Source organism: Echiichthys vipera (assembly GCF_963691815.1).
Source record: "Echiichthys vipera genome assembly, chromosome: 23".
Classification (NCBI taxonomy): domain Eukaryota; kingdom Metazoa; phylum Chordata; class Actinopteri; order Perciformes; family Trachinidae; genus Echiichthys; species Echiichthys vipera.
In genome coordinates, this window is record NC_139848.1 from 2656104 (window position 1) to 2677193 (window position 21090).

Here is a 21090-nt window from a genome sequence, read left to right on the forward strand (position 1 = left end):
ATTCCCTTCTTTGGCTCGGGGAGGCAGATGAAATGAGAGCAGGATGAGAACGAGTATGTGTTTGGGGTTTATCTGTTTCCTGTCTGCCTCAGTGACACACCACGGGGGAATTAATTAACATAATCACACTGAGACTCTTTCATGCCTCTCCAAAACCTGTGTGGCGTATTAGGTGTGTTTTTGCGCATTTGTGTGTGTGTTTCTGGCACCCTCTCTGGTATTGTTTGTTCGATGCTGAGTGATATTCTGGGACGCAGATAAAACATAAACAGAGTGCAGACCTAATGGTGGGATCTGATCATCTATTTTCGTGAAACTCTGGTTTGAATTGAGAAATCCTTGAAATCCTTGAAACATTTAGTTTAATTTTCGGTGTAAAAAAGCTGATTTGCAAGTTGGAAGCCAATGATTTCCTGAACCCATCCCCCAGCCCGTCAGACATCCTTATTAAAAAATGAAATCAGCAACATATCTGACTGTAATTTAAGTATTTTTTATAAAGCAAAAATGTTTCTCCTCAAATATGAGGATTTGTTTGATGCAAGTAAATGCAAAGCTTTGGGAGTTTTAGAAAAACACGCACTTTACCTTGAGCTCAAGGAACATTTCATGATACTTTATAGACATAAGAAATTCTCAAGAGGTTAATCAAAAGTATGTGGTATATAAAGGTTTACATGGCACCTCTGTGAGAAAGAAACGGGCTCATCAAGCACAACCAACATTAACATTCCTTTGAAGCAGGCTTTCTGTCCAGCTGGTAAATGCAGTCTACAGGTGGCGTACAGCGGGTTATTAGAGCATCTTTATCTGAGCTAGCTTCAAGTTCAGTTCACACATATTTAAATGAGTTCATGTTTATTGTTGTATTGAGTTCAGGGTCTAAAAATTAAGTAGTTTTCATTTTTTTCTTTCATTTAAAAAGAAAAAGCAAGCAGCTGGGCCTTGTTTTCTCAGAACAGGTGTTGTGTCAAAGTCTGTTTCCCATTTCTCCACCCTCCACGTTCAGGGTCAGGGACAAGGTTTGGTACAGATTTATGTTGGATACTGTAAATCATCAGGTTCTGCAGAATACAGTGTTTATAGTTGTGAGAGTTAACGATGCTCATGTTCCTGTTTAGGGCGACACGGTGGTATGGTGGTTAGCACTGTCGCCTCACAGCGAGAGGGTTTACTAGTTTGAATCCCAGCTGGGGCCCTTCTGTGTGGAGTTTGCATGTTGTCCCCGTGTCTGCTGCGTGGGTTTTCTCCGGGTTCTCCGGTTTCCTCCCACAGTCCAAAGACATTGATGACTCTAAATCACCCGTAGGTGTGAATGGTTGTCCGTCTCTGTTCGTCTCTATGTGCCCTCTCTATGAGACTGGTGTCCTGTCCAGGGTGGACCCGCCTCACACCCGATGTCAGCTGGGATCAGCTCCAGCCCCCAGAACATAAAAGAATGAATGTTACTGTTCATTAGTAGCAAACTGATACGTCCACTTGACCAAAAACATGAGCACATTCAGTAAACGGCTGCTGAAATGCTCCGCAGAGCTGAGAGAAAGAGCAGTGGGTGGTGATTCTGTCCGTTCATCATGACAACTGACACCTTTCATGTATGAAAATATTGATCGGAGCACCTTTAATGGTTTTTAACTGGCTGTATAGTGTGCTCTGAGTCGTATCTGTCCAGCTGCAGTGCAGGAATGTCAATAAAATAAACTGTACTTCTATACACTGATTATGATGATGATGATGATGATAGCTTCTGTTCACCTCTCGTTCTCCCATCCAATCCCCCTGACCATAATGAAGATGGGAAAACACTGTTTATATGTGTTTGAGAGAAAGACAGAGATCCCATTAAGGACCATCAGAGAGAGTGCTAAAGCAAGTGCTATGGCACTTAATGTTTCTGCTTCCTCCTCTGCTTTATACTAGATGAGGGAATAATGGAGGGAATGAGGAGAAAAGTGACAGAGAGGAGATGGAGATGATAGGACGAGGTGCCAGAGAGAAAGAGTGTCGACTGCAAAACTGGAAAAAGGATTTGAATTTTTAAGCAGCTATTCTTTCTTAATGTACAGCGCAATTATGGAACCAAAACCCGCTTGTCATTACATCAGACCTGGAGAGGAATTGGCCAAACAATTTTCCTCATTTCTCGCTCTGAAGTGGAGCTCATCTTCTATTGATTTGTCTTCCTCTCCTCCCCCTCTTCCCCATCTCTCCCCTAATACCTCTCCATCTTCCTGTCCGCCCCCATCCCCCCTCTCCCATGCACGTTCATTTTTCTTGCTCTGCCATACTCTTATTTTATTTCTCCCTGGCACAGTTTTTTTGTCTTGCTCTTGTTTTTACAGCTCACTACCTCTCCTTTTCTCCGATGGTCCAGTTTTCCATAGTGTCACTAACTGTCTTAATGCTACTCTCCCTCTTTTTCAATCTACTGATTCCTCGCTTTCATCCTATCTTCTCCTGCTTACATATTCATTATTCACAAATCTGGTTTGGAGAGTGAAGAAGATGCATCTGCAGCTTCAAGAGCCCCCTTTTGCCAGCGTGTGTGTGTTAGCGTGTGCGTGTGTGTGTGGGCTCTGAAATGGCGCAGAGAAGCAGCTCCAGACTGATTTTGTTGCTGTGTGCTTGGCAGGAAATTTGACCGACTGCTTGAATATCAAACACATGAATGAGATGAAGATGTTCAGCTAACGATTTCTACAGCAAGAAAATTTACGACTGGCACTGAGTTTAAAAAGATCTCCTCACAGTGGCGATTGCTCTAAGACTGCAAGGGAAGCTCAGCTTCCTAAAGTGGTAAAATATGTACTGCAGTTTGTACATTTCATGGACTAGAAAGCCTTCATCTTTTGTTCAGAATCAGCTTCTTATCACGGGTAACCGGAGCGGCTTCCTTCTCACTCATCCCCACAGCTCCACAGCTCTTTACACAGTCGCATGCTAAGCTTCTACTGACTTCAACAGGGAAGCGTAGAGCGGGTTGTTACACTGCAGCCAAACTAGACGCTCATTGGATAAATACTGGGCTTTGTCCCGCCCATCGGACCCTCAGCCTCTCTGGGGGTCTATGGGACAGTGGGCTGGCCCGCACGCTCGGCTTCTGCATGTTGATTGGATGAGCTGTCTGAGGCGGAATACGTTTTTGATTGACAGCTCATGAGCAGTCAGCGATCTTGAAGAATAAACATCCACCGGAGCATTTTTCATTCCGTTGTTCTGAACTGATCCGGAGACTTTACCTCTCCCCAGAGACTTCGCTTTGATAAAAACGACTAGCGTTGTGTTTGGCAACTCTGTTCTTTCACTCTGCGGTTTCTTTCCCCAACAAGTTGCGGCGGAGCTTCTCCCCCGTCACGATCACTCACATTGGTCACACTTCACAGTAGCCTGGCGCAGCAGCTCCAGCTGGGCTAAGGCCGTTTAAGCATCACACACACACACACACACACACACACACACACACACACACACACACACACACACACACACACACACACACACACACACACACACACACACACACACACACACACACACACACACACACACACACACACACACACACACACACACACACACACACACACACACACACACTCGCAAGTCCAACTACTTTAAACTCACTCGCTCTCATTCATTCAGCAACCATTTGCAGATAAGATTTGCAGAGAGAGCCTTGTTTGATCACTATGACTGAGAACCACCTTATCTGCAGTTTAAGCAGGAAAGCAAAATCCTTTTTAAAAAAGTTTCTTCTTCAAGTTTTTGACAGCGTCAGCGACATTGATTGTAGTTCTTTTATTTTGGGTTAGTGCAGTTTTAATTTGAATAAATTCATCAGTCCAGCTGTGCGTCCGTCAGCACGCCCGTTCTGTCCTTGCCTGCTTCTTTACCATATCTTTTAAGTACGCATGAGGCTGTTTGAAGCAGCTTCAAACAGGGACCCAATCATCCTGAATTCAATCCTTTCAAAGAATGAATGTGGAACTGCTGTTCAGTGGCTACAAACAGCCGTCTCTCTCAATGAGCGTCAGTAATAGCATAAACAAACAACAGAATAGAATCTAATTTTCACTTCCACCCACGTTTAGTTGTGTGAGACAAATCTAGTCCACCAATATAAGGTAATTGAGTTATTTGGCCAGGAAATGAATGAGACAAAACACATGAGATATAAGCCTGTGAATGTTCACTGGTCCAACCAGGCTGGGACTGATTGGACCAGTCCCAGCCTGGTCAGATGCGTACATGAACTGATGAAGCCTCTTGGATGAGAGGTGAAACGTCTTCCTAGACAAACAACCAGTCCAGTTGTTTTTGACTGAAATTGCTTTGAGGAACATGAGATATAGTGTATTGTAACTGCTACTTTGCATGAGAACAAACCCTCATCAATGCATTTTAAAAACACTGCAGACCAAATAGAAGACTATCTCACGCTTATGCTAGTGTATAGGCCGATGGGGTAGAGTCACAGACGAGATGTAACCAGCGTGCGTGCCTACGTTTCTAATCCAAATCCCCTCCGTCCCCAGTCCATGTGATGTTTGTGCCCAGGCTGGTTGTTTCAGATGCTTCCCAGGATGCTTTTGGGACCGTTTGACCAAGTCTGTGCTGACTGAGCCCATCCTGATGCTAAACAATGACCTGCTTCTCTGAACCAGCCAGACAAAGGTCTTTACGATGGGTCTTGGAGATGAAAGTGGCCATCTTTAAATGCTTCCCTGAGGTACGGCTATTTCAGATGTTTGTCCGTCCGATCTTACAGCAATTTTAACACTTGAAGAGAACTGTGCTGTTACAGGTGACCTCTGCCCGCTGTGCTCTACGGTGCTGAGCCTGGCCTGAATTTCAGGTAGGTGTTATTTGTTCATCACAAAGTGGTTGCTGACTGCAAACTGTGCCTTCTGTTCCTGTGATAACTCCAGTGAAATGCAGTGAAAACAGATGGCAGCGTTGGGGGAAGGCAATACGTGGCCATTTTATAAAGCATATTCAGTCGATTGATTTAACTTTTCTCTGGATCCAGACCCTTTTCATCACGTATTCCCCCCAGGAGGAACCATATTTTGGACTTCTTATCTTTCAAAATCAGCGCAAAACTTTGAAAAGGATCTTCTGTTCTTTTAAAAAGGGCTTGGTACGCAGCTATCATTTGGTCTTCAGCGGGAGCGAGGCAAAATACAGTAATTCCCACACGTTGAGCCGGTGAAGTGAACCCACACTGCGGATGAATTAATTAGGCTAACCCTCCCAAAAATAAAAAAATCATTCACTGTCTTTACACCATGGTAACAAGCAAGCCTGTGAATGATCATTTTCTCAAGCGACTCCTCTGACAGTCTGCTTTTTCACTTTGGCAGGAAGCACTTGATTTGTTGTGACACTGTCTGCAGAGAGACGTTATTCCAAGGCACGTTTGAAAGCCTATTCAGCTTCACAAATGTAGCGCAGACTGAAGAGAAATAGAGAAAGACAGCGGGAGAGAGGTGGGGTGAGTTGTGACATAACGTGTTGGAGGCAGGGCTCCGTGTGCTGGGACTCCCATGATGCCTCTCGGTTCCTCGTAAACACACACTGCTAACAGCTAGGTGAGGCAGCTGCTATAAATAGCTCTTGCTGTATCCGCCACGCCCACCCACCATGCTGCACACACAAACACACTCATGCATAAATGTATGCAGGGACACATGCATGCAAGCAGCTGCACTCATACATAAACAAACACAGGTACACGCTAACACACTGATTTCCTCTCTTCATCTATTCCTCCCTTCCCCCCTCTGGATGTCTTCCGCTGTGCTTTCTCTCTCTCCCTCCATCTCCTCTTGGCAGCACTGCTCCTTCTCCTACTTATCATATGCTCTGTAGCAGATGGTGGGCATGATAATTACCAGACAGACCAAAATGAAAAATCTTCAGTGAGCCCCTCGCTGTCTCTCTCGCTCACACATAAGCTTTTACCACCTCTGACAGTCTGACGACTCTTTCCAGGAGTGAAAAAGAAATCAATTTCAGACTGAGATTTCTGTTTGAGAGTTGAGTTAATGGAAGCGCACGCACACACACACGTTCACACACGCGCACACGCACACGCACACACTTCCATAAGATGATAAGATTAGCGATATGCTTTATCCCTTCCATTATCAGTCACTGTGCTGCAGTAACTCTCTGGCCCAGATCGCCCAAACCAAAATCCTGCCTCATTAGAAACCAGAATAATACATCCTCAGTCTGTCGCCCTCTTTTCCTTCATTCCCTTTTTACCCATCCCTCCTTTTGTGCTCCTCCTCTTCTCCTGTGTTTTCCCTACTGTAATAATAGCCCCATGTTCTCCTCTATTGGGATCTAGAAGGGTGCAAAGGGCATCTACCTGCAGCTGCAGTTCTACATTTTACCCATTGAGAATTTTTTTTTCTCAATCATAAGCATGTCAAGGTGAATGTAGGAAACAAAGGGTATGTGATGTGTGCAGCACATCCTGCATTAAAGAAGCAACTTAAATTTGTCCAGTCGGGCCCTGGGAAACTCTGATGGTGTTTTACACCATTTCCCAACATCGTGAAGGTGGAAGAAGTGCATCGACGGAGTTTAAACAGTTCACAGGATCTATGAAACTTCCTAATTTCTGGTCCGATTTATTCCAAACCCTCAAACAGGCTCTTAACACAAATTTGGACCCCAATCCACTGACAGCTCTTTTTGGGCTTTCTCCATCTAAGGATCTGTCCATCACTACACAGCGTGTCGGGGCCTTTACCAACCTGCTCGCCAGACCTAACATTCTCCTTAAATGGAAACATGTTTCCTCACCGACTCACAACAGTTGGATTTGTGAAATTTTACAATGTCTAAGGTTAGACAAGTTCCTAGACAAATAACCAAGTCCAGTTGCTTTTGACTGAAGTTGCTTTGAGGATAACGACGACCTGGATAAATGAGAACATTCACAGGCTTAGAGAAGTTAAGGTTTTTACGGAGGGGATCTTTGACAGTATACCACCAAGCTGGGGACCCACTGTTGGCTCTTATTAGTAACAACATTAGTTACCCCTGATGACGCTGAGGACACTACCTAGTGCCTGGAAGGTTGTTTTTGTCTTTCTTGAATTACCTCATTTATTTTTGCTTTTAGTTTTTTTTTTTTTTTTTACCTACCTACTTACTATGTTACACGTTATTCAGTTAGTTGGTTATTGTGATGGTGTCTGACGTGGGTTGTTGGGAGGGATAGCAACATTCATGATGGAGTTTTTCCTGTTTGTGTCTGTTTTTTGTTTTACCTTAAAGCAGACACACTGTACAACTGTTATACTCTTTCTTGTTTACTTGTCTGCATAATCCAATAAAAGACATTAAAACAAGAGTAAAAAAAGAAGATCCCTACTACTACTAATGACCGTCTATTTCAGTTTCGTTGGCTGAACATACTCGTTAGAATAGTGTATGAATATTGTAGAAATCATGTTTATTTAAAGAGGGAGGGTAAAGAATGGACTGTATCTGAAAGGCTGCCATCTATAAATGACTGTGTTTTTTATACAAGCAGCATACTATGTTAGCACTGCCTCAGTATGAATGCGATGAGAGCACCTGTATATAAGCATTGCATCATAAATAATGTCCCCTGTTAGCCTTGAGGTGTGAATATACTGTAGCCCTGAACACATCATTCACACCTGCTCCTCTTTCTGCCTTCTTCTTCTGAGTCTCCCCCCCACTCCTCCCTCGCCTCTTTGCGCCGATGCTTTTTAACTGTTCACTTCATTTTCTCTACTGGAGCTGCATTACAATTAATGAGTCTATATTTCATAATTAAAGCAAAAATAATGTCTTGTCTCCTCTCCCCTCTCCTCTGCTCTCAAATGTTAATGAGGCTCTCATGAAGTGAAACACACTGCCTGGAAAGAGAGATGAGGGTTTGTTTTAATTGCTTCTATGTGACCATATCTGAAGTGACACCTCTGGTTTTGGTTGAGCGGGCTCACTAATGCTCTCTAGAGCAACTTTAATGCTCATGTCTGTATGCCCCCGGGTGAGGCTTTACCTGTCTTTTTAGCCTCCTTTTCTCTGCTTCCTCTCCTCATTCTGGTCCCATTCCTCTTGTCCACATCTCTTACTGTAACATATTTCATCCCCCACCTTCCTCTCCTGAGGCTGTACAGCTATATTTCACAATTATGGCAAAAATGACTCTTTTGAGTCAATCCCAAGGTGTGATCACATGCCCCCCCCCCTCTGTGAGATGGTACTCAGGAGAAATGGCTGTGGCGTGTGCACTCCCTGGGTGCTTGTATTGCCAAAGGCTGCCTGGTCTATAAATCCATTGCTAGAATTCTTCCTTTTCATAAACACACATCCATCTTAATACACATATCCACATGTTTAATGTGCACACGGCTGCACCTGATGAATGGGACCATGTGAGCATTTATGACAGAGCACACAACAAGAAACAGATCTATTACTCCTCTTATGTGTGCAGAGAGGAACTATTTACACCCACACAGAAATCTGTTTGCATAATGCGCCATCATTACCTTTAACTTCCATTCATATTGTGTTCCTAATGTATATCTGTATTAGTAATGGGACTCCCACACCTTAAGGGAGTTTGGCTAAATGGCTGGTAAATTGAATATGTTTGGGACATGGACTGTTTGTCAGACAAACAATGCAATTTCAAGAGGTCACCTATTGCTTGAGACAACAGTGATGAGTATTTTTCCTTATCTTCTTACATTTAAAATGTATTTCTTTGACAAAATAATCATTTGATTAATCAATGATGGAACTAATTGTTAGTTACAGCCCTATTTTGGATTAGAGCAGGTAATCCCTAAGCAATATTCGACCGGTCTTTAGCAGCGATCAGTATCCAAACGTGCTGGTGATGACTTTAAGAGGGGAAGTTTTTAGATTATAACCTTTATTTCACATTTCCTGACTAGATTTCCATGTAATGTGTTATACAGGACCTCCCTGACATACTGTATGTATTGGTAAAAATGGTTAAAACGTAGTTTGCAAGTGAGTGAGTGTGCAAAGGAAATACTGATAAGAGAAGTTTATCCAGAGATGAGTTAAACAACACAGGCTGGAGTAAATAGGTCAGGATTTCAGCAACATCTTCACTTATCCTGTGACTTTCTCCACAGACGAACCTCTCATCAATCTCCCTTCCCGTCTTGAGCCCCTCTGCTCCTTCAGTGAATCCATGCTTCCTGTTGCCTGTGATCTTTGATCTGTTATCTGCTTTGGGCCTGGGCTTGATATCAAGAAAATGGCACTCAAATCTCATTTCATCTGGAATCAACCAGGCTCAAATGACCATTAAATCTCATTTTCTCATCCCCTCTGGTGGCCTCTAACCGAGTTTACCAGTATACTACCAGGAACAAGAAGGGTTTTCCAAAACCTTCACCCTAAAGCCAATTACACAACAGCTGTAAACAGAATACAGAAAGTGAAAGCTACTGAATAAGAACATCCCTGCTGAGCTGAAATAACACTTTGGCATTAAGATAATATTATTTTACTATATTGCTGCTAAAGCAAAATCACTCAAGTGGCACTGGGAATAAAAAACCCTAAATGTCCCCAGAAAATGAGCTTCTACAGAATGTAGATCTCAATATTTCTCTTTCATAACATCTCTTTACCTCCTTTATCTGTACTTGGAGAAATCTCTCTGTATGAGACTCTGAAATCAGTCTAGTATAAAAGGGAGTGACTGCAGAAGCATGCTTCCTGAGGACCTGGGGTGTTGTGTTATGTGTTATCACTTACTGACACAGTGGATATTGGTCCCACGGCCACATTTAGAAATGCTCCTTAAATCTCATTTAACCCACGCTGGCTGATGATAACTGGGTTTGTCCCTTCCAGGGAACACTTGGAGAGTTCCTGTAAGACACAGCAGCACAGTCACTATTACACATGTATTCATTCTGTGACGCTTGCTTTCTGTCTTTCTAATTGAATTATTTCTGATTGCACACGATAGACCTTGGTTGGAGGCCATTTGTTAATGAATCAGCTCTCATGCTTCTGTAGGTTTAACGTTAACCTTCACTTAAGGACAGATATAGAGGATGCCATCCAGTCGCACTTTTTCCCAGATCTGACTGAGTAAACACTGACAAAAAATACCCGCACGGAGGTAAACGGTTGATTAAACCGGGCTGGTCTTTGTCTCTGAGGCCCACTGAGCAGAAAAGTTAGTTTCCTGCCTTGACATGCAGCCACAGTGGACTGTTGTTGTTCCTGGGGCCACTCAGAATAGTAATTACTGAAGTGAACCCCAAAATACAAAGAGCACAGAGAACAGGAGAGAGAGGAAGGAGGAGAGTTTAGTCAGGATGACAAACTGTTTCCTGTTGAACCCAATCGCCTTCATAGAAATACACTACTTAGAAAAGAGGTATCAGGTAGAGACGGTGCATCTGCTATTTGTCTTTACATTTATGTGTCCTCAATATCTGGAAATACAGAAAGTGATCCATTCAGCTTGAAGCAATGCTGTATTTGCCCATGTGTACGGCACTTATGTGTCATTAAAGTGTTGGAATAAAGTTAATAAAATTTGTGAAAAACAAAATAGTAAGAAGAGAATTAGACAAGGTATTAACAGCTTGACATTGTGTCAGTATTCCTGGTCATATAGAATAAATATTGTCTGCACACAGAGATGTTTGAACAGTTACAGCTACTGTGTAAATTCTGTCTGCTCTGTTTCTATGTTTCCCCTGCTCGTCCTCTCCTTCTGGCTTTGTTTGGAGTCCAATAATGACCACATTGTTTTGGTGCCACTAGCATCACCGGTGGCTAAAGGCTCAGCTTCCTCACACACACACACACACACAGGCCTGAAGCGCTTCAAATCATAGCAAAGAGCAGGCTTATAACTTTGTGTGTGTGTGTGTGTGAGGTAGTTTGCCAGACCTAGTTTGCTTGTTTAAAAAGCCTGTATGTACGCTGATGTGCGTGCTCTATCTGTGCACACTTGAACTAGTGTGTGTGTGTGAGAGAGAGAGAGAGAGAGAGAGAGAGAGAGAGAGAGAGAGAGAGAGAGAGAGAGAGAGAGAGAGAGAGAGAGAGAGAGAGAGAGAGATAGAGAGAGAGAGAGAGAGAGAGAGAGAGAGAGAGAGAGAGAGAGAGAGGAGAGAGAGAGAGAGAGAGAGAGAGAGAGAGAGATGTACTAAAGAGAGAGTTGGCCAAGGCAGTGGAAAATGTGCGAGCCAGAAACGATGACGTCGGCTGAGTGGAGAAGAACAAACTACTTCCTGAGAAGCTATTCAACACTTTGACTAAACACTCTCCAACAGACCTTCTTGCTCTTTCTCTCTCTCTTTCTCTCTCCATCTTTTACTGGCCTTCAGACTTTTGGTTTTTAACTCGTTGCGGTTCATGTGGCGGTCTAAAGTATATTTAGAAGAATTTCAGCTTTCGCAGGTTTGCATAAATAAATACAAAACCTAATTTGTATTAACATTTTATATTAACAGAGATCTACCTCTTTAGTCTGGCTTTTGATTAGAAAGTGCTATTTACAACCTACGTTTTTTATTTCTTCTCGTCTTTTATTGGTCTAATTTCATTTTTTCGTCATTTCTCTTTCTCACATGGATGATTTTGATGTTTTTCTGTGAACACACAGACAACCCTGCCCACACATGTGGAAAAGCTGTGGACAAAAAGAGTTCCTCAAGGATTTCCATTTGAACATGAGACCAGTTGTTTTTCTGGCAAAAGCACAGAATAAAAAACACTAATAAAGTCAGCACGATGTGGATACACCGAGGCTACACGCTGGCTTACGTCACCTGCCTCTGAGCTGTCACAAAAGATTATAATGTCATGCTGCACAGACACACACGCTCACAAACACAGATGCACAAAACATGCATTTCCTCCCTCGCTCCATTCATCTCAATTAACCACAGATTTGCCATTTGTAACTTAACACACATCTGTTTTTCAAAATAATCCTAAACGTGAGCATCTGTTTAAGGCTTTGAGATCACAACTAACGTGGTTTATCTGTAATCACATTATTATATTCCTGATGGCTACAGTCTATTCCTCGTCTGTCTCTTTAACTGAGTATTGTATACGTAACCACTGTCACCTCACAGCGAGAAGGTCCCAAGGTTCGCATCCCGGCCCTTCTGTGTGGAGTTTGCATGTTGTCCCCGTGTCTGCGTGGGTTTTCTCTGGGTTCTCCGGTTTCCTCCCACAGTCCAAAGACGTGCAGGTGTTCGGTTCATTGATGACTCTAAATCACCCGTAGGTGTGAATGGTTGTCTGTCTCTGTTCGTCTCTATGTGCCCTGTGATAGACTGCCGTCCTGTCCAGGGTGTACACCGCCACGTAACCATGCAGGTTTTAGGGCTCGTGCAGGTCAGTGTCAGTTCTGTTGTAACTTATTATTACACTTTCATGCATCCAAATTTCCAAAGTATGGCAGCCATCACTAGAGTACTTAAAAGCTTACTCACCAAGCTTTGATTCTGCAATGATTCACTGTAGTTTTCAATCATTTCAAGTCAACATTGTTTTAGTTCATCATACAATAAATGACACTAAGTAAACCTCTGGGATCTGTAGGAAGCCCCGTCAGTAGGATGTGGTGTTAAGTTGTGTTAGGTTGAGTTAATTAGTGCTGAGTGTGCTGTAACCCTAAACTTGGTCATGATGCCACACCATGACACAGCCCAATTAAATTCCAAGCTTCTCTTCGACAGTGCACAAGATGATTTTTCAGGCAAAAATATATCCCTCTGCTATGATCACACCTAGTCCAGTCTCAGCTAGTGTCACCGATGTAACCTCAAAGGAAGGTTTATATTATCGTATAATCACGTCATACCATACCCATGTAAGTGATGACCCCAGCGGGACATTAAAGCAATGAGAGCTTGTCCCAATAATCCACTCTCTATCATATTAGTACAGCTAATGCTCCACAGCATGAGAACCAATTGAATAAACCAGCAATTATCAATGTCATTGTCACATCAGGACAATTCATGACTTGAGTTACACATTACAGCTGCAGCACACGGTTTGAACTGAGATCTGTGTGTAATCCAACTCTAAAATGTGATGCCATAAGTGGAGAAACAGCAAGCGATGCTAGCTAGCAATAGTTTAATCTCATTAGCTCCTTGGCTGACCAATCACATCGGTTACTTCTCGGTCTGCTCCAATTCCTCCCTAAATCAACTCATTACAACCCTGCAGCCCAACAATTGCGTCATTCGAGAGATTTTTCATGCTACTGCAGTTCTTGATTATTATTTCTACAGCAGTGACATCATGATTTATTCATCTGTAAAGTTTCAGTGTGTGAGTTTGAGTGTTACACTGAGAGTAGACAGCTACAGCTGCCTGAGAAATAACCTCTGCCTGAGGGCCTGAGGGCAATGCTCCTGCCTCTTACCCAGAGAGAGACAGAGAGAGAGAGAGAGAGAGAGAGAGACAGAGAGAGAGAGAGATTTTAAACTCTCACCTCAATAAGAATTACAGGCAAATACAAAGTAATGTGGTAAATGTACTTTTACAGAGCCTTTCTAGTCTTCTGACTACTCAATTCAGTATCTTGCTCAAGGGCACTTCGACATGCAGACCGGGGAAGCTGGGGATCGAAACTCCAATCTCTTGAATGGAGGACGACCCACTCTTACACTGAGCCACAGTCCGCCCAGTTTCCTGTCTGTCCTATATAATAAAGTCTTGGAAAACTGCCAAAAAAAGGATCAAAAAGCAATCAAGCAAAAGCCTTAATTACATAATACAAGGTAGATAGAGTGTGTGTGTTTGCATATGTGTGCATGCATGGATACAAAAGCACACTTGTGTTTAGTCAGTTACTAGAGAGAGAGAGAGAGAGAGAGAGAGAGAGAGAGAGAGAGAGAGAGAGAGAGAGAGAGAGAGAGAGAGAGAGAGAGAGAGAGAGAGAGGAGAGAGAGAGAGAGAGAGAGAGAGAGAGGAGAGAGAGAGAGAGAGAGAGAGAACTGTGGATGGATGGAGGGAAGAGTGCAAGAGGATGGAGAGAAAAAAACACTTTTGCAACTCGCTTTGGCCCCGAGCAGACCACTCACACACACAGACACGCACACACGCACACACGCACGCACACATGCACCCACGCGCACGTCTCTTTCTTTGCTCTTGGACAAATTCTCTGGCTCATTGGGTCCTTTTAGAAATGGTGGGCAGCAGCCATTACACCGGCCTGCCTGTAGCTAGAACGACACTGAGACCAATAAACTCATAAAAGTCCATTTACTGTCCTATTTCTTTGTACTTGTGCTTCATTCAACCTGGTAATGACGGTGTCCCTGAACATGCCTGTATCAAGAGCAGGTGCACTCTCCAGGACTTACCCGGCCTGTGATTTTCACATCAACTCCATTTTTCTTTTCTTTCTTTTTCTTTCTTTTGCAGTAGCTCAGTTTCACCAGGAGAAGAAGAAAATATGTACACAGATGCTTTTTGGGATAAAAGATGGTGAAAGGCATTTGCATGGGTTCATTTGTGACTGCTGTCATCTGCTTCAGAGATGCTACGTAACAGCCAACTCTGCTGAGCAGCCTGATGGCTTCATCAGTCTTTCTTAAATGCCTGTAAATTCTGTATATTATGGCAGTTCCCTATGGAGTCATAGGAGTGCCATATAAAACCAATACCTCTGTAAAATAATAAGAAAATAAATGTGGAAATATACAGAGTAATAATGTAAATGTACTGTTATTACTGGTATTATTCACACAAAACGTACACCTGCTCGTCTGTTATTCACGTCAATGAGACGTTCTGCTGACCGGTCACATGGGCAGTGATGGATGTGACAACATTAACATTGTTCAATGATATCAAATCTCAGAGCTCAGCCAGGATAAGTTTCCTCTTTATACAATTATGTTTATAACATTACTAAAGAGACTACACACTGGGGAGAGAGCAACAGGATGAGCAGACTGACACAGGAAGAACACTCACACACAATCCAGACTGATGATACAACAGACATGACAACGCGTAGACATGACACAGGTAAAGTCGTGATTTCATTCAAGGGTCAACATGAAGGCAATCACTGATACATTATATACGCATATATATTTAGATGGTGAGCGAGCATTATCCTTATGAACATCCACGCACAAACAAACATCACAGCAGCTGACGCCCCCACATGGACTTTCTTCTGTTTTTGTAGCTGCATTGGTAACAAGCCGTTTCTAACCAGTGCAGCGGGCACAGTTATGTATACTCAAGCTTTATGTCTGGTTGTAGAAAGCGCTAAATGACATAGCTTTCCTGAAAATGCCAAGCAACTACTGAATCACACTCAAGAGGCCTACTATGCGGGAGCTGCATATTGCTTAAGGTACCGCACATGCATGTCTTTGACTGGCCGTGCATGCAGCCCCTTGCCTTGTCAGAGACAGCTGTATGGACAGGCTCCATTGTAATGACTGAGATTGCTGCAAACTTATCACGCAGGACTGGAGTCGGTCTAAAGGCAGCCGTGTGTTGCAGTTACACGTGAAGAGCGTGATTCATTACGAGGCCTGTGTAGACAAGCCGTTAACTGTGCTGGACAGCTAATACATGGATGACTTTGGTGTTGACTGGTGTAAGGCGACCCACTGTCTGACCTACCAATAACTATCAAAAAGAGACAACTTGTCTTTTCTATGTCTTCCATACGCTCTCCATAAGGCGCCTCCTCGCCAGCTTATATGACATCTGTCACAGAAAACTAACCCCATCTGCAAAAAAGCGCCTCCTCTGAGACAGAGAGGAGCGACGTGAGCTGAGTTAACAGTGCATTGTCCGCACGCCAGCGCATGCATAGAGCAATGGGTTCACACGCACGCACACACACACACACACACGGACAAGAGATCAGAGTGCCAGAGCTGTCACTGAGGTCAGTTGGGAGACGTGCGATATCTTGACAGAACTGAAGTGTTCACTGACACAGAAACACACACAACACACTGCAGAGCCTCACAGTCTGTCCCTGTCCCTTTGTGGGAGTGTGTATATTTAAAGGATGTGTATGTTCTTTCAACGTGAGGTAAGTCTGCCTTTATGAGAACATTTAGTAAGGACTAAGATGCTCTTAGCTCCATGCAGAGGAATCCCATATCCATGTATCTTTTCCAGTCTCTCTTATTTGAGTTTAATCAGTTAAATATCAGGTTAGTCACGGCCTGTTAAAGCAAATGACAAGTTGAAACCCCTGTTGAGTTTCTGTTCTTCCTTTTAAAATTATTAAAAGTTATTTAATCCGAGGTAATTATCCACTTTATGATGTGAAAGGTTCTTGCATTCAAAAGGTGCTCACGGGTATTTCAAGTCTTGGATCTGTAGGCAAGGAAGACATGTGTGTGCTGCTGTCTTTAGCTCCTTGAAAAGATGTTTAAAGGCAGTGCGGACAGGATACTATATTACAGGGGAATACTGTGTCACAGCTATATTTGTAAGACGTCAAACACACCTGAAGATGCTGCCTTTAATGAGCTCTCAGGACACACCGCCTCAGGCCGTACAGGGCTGTTTCACTACTTGAGGGACAGGTGTCGACACTTGGTTGCTAACCAATTACGATTCTGTGTGAAGTGGGAAATGAAGCTGCAAAGAAACACGCACTGGTTTATCCTCATTCTAGGAATTTTTTTTCCTGTAATTAACATTTAAAAAATTGCATTTCAGTCATTTCTTTTTGATATTGTTTATGCATTATGTGCAAATAAACATCCCTTCCCTTCCCTGCCCACTGTCAATACGGATGGTGACGAGTGGTGACTGGTGGTGTTTAAGACTGAGCTGAGTCAAAATGTGACATTGTGTTGCAGAAATACTCCTGTATATTCAAAAGCATCACCCACAGCATGATGATACAGTGTGGGACATGAGCTCACCTTGTGTCATGTTGCCTTCAGGAAACTGGGAAACTACGCCTTCACCCTGGAGCCGAATATTCCTGTTATTAACATTTAAAAATGGCATTTCAGCAATTTCCTTCTAATATTGTCTATTGTTACATGAGCTCACCTTGTGTTGGGTTCAGGAACATCACCAGGTGTTGGGAAACTACGCCTTCACCCTGGAGCTGAATATTCCTGTAATTAACATTTAAAAATTGCATTTCTTCTTAATATTGTTTATGCATTATGTGCAAATAAACTTCCCTTCACTGTCCTGCACACTGTCAATATGGATGCTTTTTACTTTGTAGAAGAGAAGTCATAATAAACTATATTTAAAAAGGTATAGAGTGGTGACCGGTGGTGTTTAAGACAGAACAGGGTCCAAATGTGACATTGAGTTGCAGAAATACTCCTGTATATTCAAAAGCATCACCCACAGCATGATGATACAGTGTGTTGCATGAGCTCACCTTGTGTCATTTTGCCTTCAGGAAACTGGGAAACTACGCCTTCACCCTGGAGCCGAATATTCCTGTAATTAACATTTAAAAACTGTATTTCTTCTTAATATTGTTTATGCATTATGTGCAAATAAACGTCCCTTCCCTGTCCTGCCCACTGTCAATATGGATGCTTTTTACTTTGTAGAAGAGAAGTCATAATAAACTATATAAAATAAAAGGTATAGAGTGGTGACCGCTGGTGTTTAAGACTGAGCTGAGTCCAAATGTGACATTGTGCTGCAGAAATGATAATACAGCATGATAATACAGTGTTACATGAGCTCACCTGGTGTCATGTTGCCTTCAGGAACATCACCAGGTGTTGGGAAACTACACCTTCACCCTGGAGCCGAATATTAGGAGGACTGTTCATCCCCCTGTTACAGTCTGCCAGTGTTAAAGTGATGGTGCAAAGTTAAATATTTATACTAAAATATTATATTCACCTCTTTCCTTCCACTTCAGCTGCCTGGACTGTAGCTGGGATTGACTGTAGTGTGTGATTGTACTTCTCTGGGACATGAAACCTGTCAAAGTCACCCCATTAGTCCCTGCACTGCACCTACAGAGAAGCTAATGAGGTGCACCTGTGGTTTACTTGCTAACATAAGGGGTCGACTTTAACTAAGCTTTAACTCATATTAAATATATATATACATGTAAAAATAAGCACCTGCTACATAGTTTAGCTTAACAAACTCTGACAAGCTCACGTTTGCTTACTTCTTTTCACTTTGGGGCCATTTTTCTGAAGTTTTGGGCGGAATGAGACATCTCCTCCCCGGGCACAACAACAGCACTGCACCGTCAGTTAGTCAGCGGGCAGAGGCAGGTACGGACCAAACCATGTGACGCTCAGTGAGGGGGGGGGCTCGGGATAATACATTTCTGAAAATAAGTTATATTACCGTGTTAAATGTCCTGATATAAGCCGTATATACGTATATTTTTGTTGTTATTTAATATTAATTATCTTTAAATAGCAGCAGGAATCAAAAAGAGCCGTTTTGTCTTTTCTCTGTTTTGTGTCTTCCCCTGTAAGTGCTTTAAATTGCTTGTCTTAATTGATTCATAACTGTATGAGTCTTGTGTGATTTAAAATAACTTTAATTGTTCAATGTTTGTATATTGACTTTTTCAACTGAATACCATTGCTAGGCAACAGCTTTGGTCCTTGCTAACTTCCTGTCAGCTGATGTCATTCACAAACACTGCAGGAAACAGGAAATGAACTAGGACAGATTGTTGACATCCATGAAAAGAGTTCAGCTATATATATATATAATATATATATACACACACACACACATATATATGACTTTTTATTTGAACTGGTTTGATTCAATCAATAGTTTCTTTTTTTATTGCCTGATTTCTTATTTTTTGTAAGTTTCCCAAGCTTTTATTATATAGGACAGACAGGAAATGGGGTGGGATACTGTGCCACCGGATTTATTTTATTATATTATATTCATATGTCCCTTAGCTTACATTCACTACTCACTGTTTGTCTTTAATGGAGCCTCACAGGGAAACACCTTTCTACTTGTATAACCTGAGTGACAATACACATCTCGAATCGTGTAACTCTGCATCCTACAAACAAAAGTAAAAGCCAGTAACAGAGATTACACACATGTTAGATTCTCTTCTTCTTCTTCTCTCTCTCTCTTAAACGATGCATAAGGTAGGAGGAGATTTTGCTCTTCAAGTCTTAAAAGTCTCCTCTTCTTTGTGTCAAGGCTCAGCAAGCAGTGCGTGGGAGGGCAGAGAACCGCACAGTAGCTGCTGCTTCAACTCCCAGCTTTAGGCATAATGGAGATTGGATTAGACATCCCAGTGTCTCTTGGTAAACTAAAACACCCACCATGTCCTTAACTACTCAGAGACACCACTGCTTTTGCAAAGTTCACATGAGGCTAAAATCTACCCGGCTCTCCATCAGTCTAAAGTTGCAGGAATGAACTTCCTAATGTGACTTGGCAGCATGACCTCATATTAAAGCTGCTTATGAGTCTGTTTACTTTTGTTTCCAAGCCCCGGTTTGTTTGGTGTTGGCACGAAATCAAAGCAAATCACATGGCACATAGTTTCCTGTCATCTGTCAAACTCAATCTGTTTTTTTTTAAAAGGAAATATTGGTTTCACAAGAATTACACAAATAGGGTGACGTGATTCATGAAACCTGATGCTTCGTCTGTTCTAAACATCACATTCGTGCTCCGCAGCTTAACAACTCCTCATAGAGGTGCAGTCGCCACACACTGTATCTACCCCAGGAATGATATCAACTGGCAGCACTCGGCTGAAAGCAACTGGCTGATAAGGCTTTCCCTTGTTCTGCTGATAAAGAACCATGCCCACAAGTTGCACCGTGGGTTGACCTCGCCAAGATGGCGGCATGGTTTTTACGCAGGCCCTTACAGGTTAGAGGTAGATAAAGTCTAAAGATGGATGTGAGGGTACTAAATGGATCATTCTGCAGTGGTGTTGGGGACTGTAACAGCACTTTCTACCTATATATATAGTATAGTTGTGACATCACCATGGTAGAGAAGTCCTGACGGCGCGTTTAAAGGTACAGCTTCTATATTAAGGCTCATTTCTCTGTGGATTGAGTGTTGGTGCTTTCACTGTATTTATATAGCACCTTGAACTGTTTCATAATAAAACCAATAGACATGCAAATGGTAGGGAATGAGTCCTTACCCCAAGTGAAGGAGTTCAAGTACCTCAGGATCTTGTTCACGAGTGAGGGGACGATGGAGCGTGAGTTTGACCGGAGAATCGGAGCAGCGTGGGCGGTGCTGCAGTCGCTCTACCGCACCGTTGTGATGAAAAGAGAGCTGAGGAAGGAAAAGCTCTGGATCTACCGGTCAATCTTCGTTCCTACCCTCACTTGTGGTCATGAAAGCTGGGTCATGACCGTAAGAACGAGGTCGCGGGTACAAGCGGCCGAAATGGGTTTTCCCAGGAGGGTGGCTGGAGTCTCCCTTAGAGAGAGGGGGAGAAGTTCAGCCATCCGTGAGGAACTCGGAGTAGAGCCGCTGCTCCTTAGCGTTGAAAGGAGCCAGTTAAGGTGGTTCAGGATCATCTGGTAAGGATGAACACTGGGCGCCTCCCTAGGGAGATGTTCCAGGCACGTCCAGCTGGGAGGAGGCCTCGGGGAAGACCCAGGACCAGGTGGAGAGATTAGATCTCCACACTGGCCTTGGAACGCCTCAGGATCCCCCAGTTAGAGCTGGTTAATGTGGCCCGGGAAAGGGAAGTTTGGGGTGCCCTGCTAAAGCTGCTGCCCCTGCAACCCGACCCCGGATAAGAGGGTGAAGATGAGATGAGATGAGAATGTATGGGACCTTTAAAGTGTGTGTCCCTGTATCTTGTTTGCTGTTGATTGAAGTGTGGATTGGTCTACCTTTGGAGTTTCCATGAAATCGTTGAGAAAAACAAATGAAAATGAGGGTGTGGGTCTGTTTTTGTGTAAGATTGTTGAAGCATGGATTTCTCGTATTTTAACTCAAACAAGTCGTGAGGAGACAGGTGGGAAAAACCCATCTTGATGCATCTGAACTGATCAGTTACAGGACACACACACACACACACAGAATAAATGAGCACAGGAAACGTCTGTGGGA